The sequence below is a fragment of the Condylura cristata genome, unplaced genomic scaffold (assembly GCF_000260355.1).
Source record: "Condylura cristata isolate star-nosed mole 26May11 unplaced genomic scaffold, ConCri1.0 scaffold00015, whole genome shotgun sequence".
Taxonomy (NCBI): Eukaryota; Metazoa; Chordata; class Mammalia; order Eulipotyphla; family Talpidae; genus Condylura; species Condylura cristata.
The window spans coordinates 7,391,416-7,395,560 of record NW_004567116.1 but is presented as its reverse complement, the minus strand read 5'-3'; positions in this window follow the sequence as shown (position 1 = coordinate 7,395,560).

Genomic DNA, 4,145 nt, shown 5'->3' with positions numbered 1-4,145 from the left:
CACTGACATGAAGAACGCCATGAGGAAAGTGTGGTGCCGAGACAAGCGGCTTGATGGGAAATGAGGGTTCTGGGTTGGCGTCCTTTAGGGGGCTCTCAATTCCTGTCCAGAATCCTTAACTCAGTGAGCGCAGGGAGGAAGGGTGGACGTCTTCAATAGATGTACTTGAGTTGAGAAGACACTAACTCTTTCTGTTGCTTTAGGACACCCTGTTCATAGAACGTGAAGCAGATGATCCCCACAGCCCTCCCAGCTCTGACAGCCAGAATTCACGTCTGACATTGTGGACCCTGCTGTTCCTCACGAGTCCACATAGAGTGGGCATGACTGCACTTTACTCAGGGAAACCTGTAAGGCTCCCTGTTTTGGCAGTGTCTTCTTTAGGGAACATTTTTCACTGAGAGGCTGGAGCTTATTCCATGGTTTTCAGGATCCTTTGCAATAAAAGAAATAAAGCAACGCTAACATCTTACAAATGTATATTGAACTCTTTACATGAACAAATCCTGCTTCAAATGTAGTACAGTGTAATGCTGTTTGACAATTCACACCAAACATTTGCACATTTTAAAAAATCATTCTTAGTCCCCAAGGGTGGTTTCTTCCTCCTGATTTCTGGTTACATGTAACTGTTACATATAAGAGGACATTCAGTTTATGAAACACGGATTACAGCTGGGAATGGCATCAAAGTGTGTGTAGCTACTGCCATCTTAGAGGGCAGCATCAACAGCACAAAAACTAATCTCTGGGAAAGAACGAAAGCTCTAATGCAATGTGTCTAATGCAGTGATCTATACTAGCATTCATATTAAGTCTCACCTTTGACAGTCATACTTCTCTATTAAAATGAAATACTTTGCCTATAGACGATATAATGTACATTTATCAGTTACATAAGCACAAGCAGACAGTAGACAACATGTGGGAATTTGAGGGTTTTAAGTTATGTCTTTATTATCTTCACAACATTAAAACACTGTCATACATTATAGATGAGAAATATAGCTCTCTACTAATAACATAGCATTTTAATAGAATTTAGTTGTTGAGCAGTTTTAGATTTACAGAACTATTGTGTAGAAGATACAGAGATTCCCATGAACACCTCTCCTTTCCTCATAGCTTTGGTGATGGAAAGAGGGGAATCTCAATATACATAATGAATGTATTAGATGTTATTCCCTGAATGGAAGAAAAAGAGAAAAAGGCTACATTTAACAGTTCTGGTCACTATTATAAAGCCTACATGTGATATTTAGCACTATACAATTGAAAAATATAATAGCACTGTGTGCAAATGAATAATTAGGTAACTGCATTACAACATATATAAACGTTAGGTTTATATAATATAAAAATGCCTGTTTCTTTAAAAGCATATTTACAAAGCCCAAGTCATTGTAAAATAAGTCACCAGAATTTATTTTTACTATTCTTGCCCGAGAATCGCTACAGGGTTTGCTACTGGGATTGTTGTACTCAGTCCCTCTGGAGCCTTTAAATACTCTGCTGGCCCTGTTAGCGCACCTTCCTTCCCCAGCCTCAGGCCCCACAATCACAGCACTGGACATGCTGCTCATTACTGTATCAAAGGGAGAGAGACAAGTTCAAAAGTCCAAGCTGATTTGCCATTTTGCCAGCAGTTTTGTCCTATAATTCTCATTCCTATTTTGAGTACACATAAGGTTACTTTTTAGGACCTGTTTATTCTAAATATGATTTCACAGTGATGGAGGCTTTTTTATTGCATCCTTTTCCTAAAGAGATCTATTATTTTGATTTACAAGAGAATGCTTATTTTAATCATGAGTTCGAGAAGAGAAGGCTATCCCTTCAAACATTGAATGGAATCAACTAATAACAAATACGTGAGTTTTTTTTTTAATTTCTTTTCTTTTTCCTATTGGTTCTCCCTTTTTTTATTTTTGCATCCTTAACTCTGTAAAACTATCTTTGGGTAACCTTGGATTCATCCCACCTTAACGACTTGTCTTATAGGGAAATGATTTTTTTCCATTATAAATATGTTCTATAAATATCTGCTTACTGTTTCTTCTCTTAACCTTATACACTTACAATTTATATAACAAATCTAACATTTTAATACTTTACCAAACAAATTTAAATCTGTTTCAATCAGAAATAGGCAAAGAAAATGCTTTCTTGAAATTTTGGTTTTAAACTTGGAACTCATAAATACACTGACATAAGGCCAGAGAAATAAGTGGGTGTTTTATAACATACTTCAGATAGATAACACATAAAGGTTTTGAAAAATTCAATTAAACGAATAGGTAACCAATAAGTGAAATAAGGAGATTAAGAAAATGCTAGAAAATTATCTTACAAAGTGATAAATTGGCTGCTGAATGATTTATTGTATCATTTAGTTGGTTTTTTGTTGCTAAAGAATCAAAACTCCCCATATTTCCTCATTTGTTAAGAGAATACCCATAGAAATCAAAAGTTTCTCAATCACATGATCAGGGTTGGCAGATGAGAATCTGAATCTTCATATCGTGTTTTACTTGTTTGTAATCTTTGCAATAAGTCCTGTCATTTGAAGTAAATGTGGTAGAACTGGAGGAAAGTTCAGTGATCACATAGAGATGAAAATGAATGATGAGTGCATTTCTTTTAGAAAGGTAAATATAAAGACATATTATTAAAATAGGGAAAAACAAAATTGTGAAGCAAACTAAGTAGAATATAGGGATTAACTGATTATTTCTTAGATGCATTTGATTCAACTATTCCTAGTTACAAAGAGAGTTTTTGGTAGTGAGGTCTTTATAAATAAATTTCACCTTAATTTCAACTCTACCATCAATGAACTGAAAAATACTATTATCCACTCACATCGTTATTTGATGAGGTTTTCAGTAGAAGTTAGTTGTCAAAATATTTTATAACCTCTGTATTTTAGCAGCGTTTTAAACTTATTAAAAAATTGCATTCCCTTGTTTACCAATGGTGAAATATTTATAGGTTGTTCATCTTTTTAAAATTCATAATAAATGTTTATATTTTGTTAGTTCATGCACTGTATTTAATGTACATATATAGCTGAATATTTCATATAAATCTTTTCACAGAATCCTATGTGACAAAGGCTATCATCACATTTTTTTTACAGGTTAAAAATAAACCAAAAGACCAGGGATCAGAAATTTTGTAACTTAACCAAGATTATATAAGAGTTAAGAGGAAAACAATATTTTGGAATTCATTTAGTATAAGGAGAATAACTCAATCTCCATGAAATCTGTCTTTTTTTTTTTTACACAAAATTTTGCAGCTATTTTGAGTTGGAGATTAGTCAGTCTTGTCCCTAAGAAATTTTCTTTGTGATTAAGGATACTTCATGAACTGTGGAAATCAGGGACTGATGCTTTTCTTTCTCTTCTTCTAATCCCCCGCCCCCACCCTTTTATTCCTCTATAGAGGTTGTGGAGAGGCAGGGAGAACACTGAGCTCTAACTACCCAATATAGAATTCTGTGTGGTGCAGATTTTCTTAATGAACTTGTGGAGCGAGATGTGACTTCAGGAGACCAGAGAGTCTAATTATATCAGCATATTTAAGTATGTGAGGGACATCCACATATTTAATTGGGAAAGATCTATATTAAAATGATGCCAATTCTTCCTAAATATCACTCTATTCAGTAATTAAAATAAAAATGCTAAGAAAATGCTACTTAGTCTACCCATACCAGGGGCTGTTGGTTTTTATTGTAAGCCACGCTAATTGTTCAACATCCTGTTATAAAATCTTTCTTTCATTCCATGGAAACATCAGGAGAGCTGATGTTTGTTCAGCAACACAATTTCTGAAAAAGAGCACATTTTAAATCAGAGTCCTCAGTGATTACATCTAGATTTAACAGACTATCTTTGACCTTATTTGAATCTATGAGCACTGCAAAAGAATAATGAAAATTCTTAGTTTATATGAAAACAAAGTTCAGATAAAGTTTCAAGTAGAAATGCAGATATTGGCAGAAATGAGTATAGATTCTATACTTGTATGAATATAGATTCTATACGTGCAATTCCTATTTTCTTTTATCACATATCTCCTCATGGAGGAGTGGGTGGTATAGAAATTTATCTGTCATGTTTATATTTTTATGAACAAAT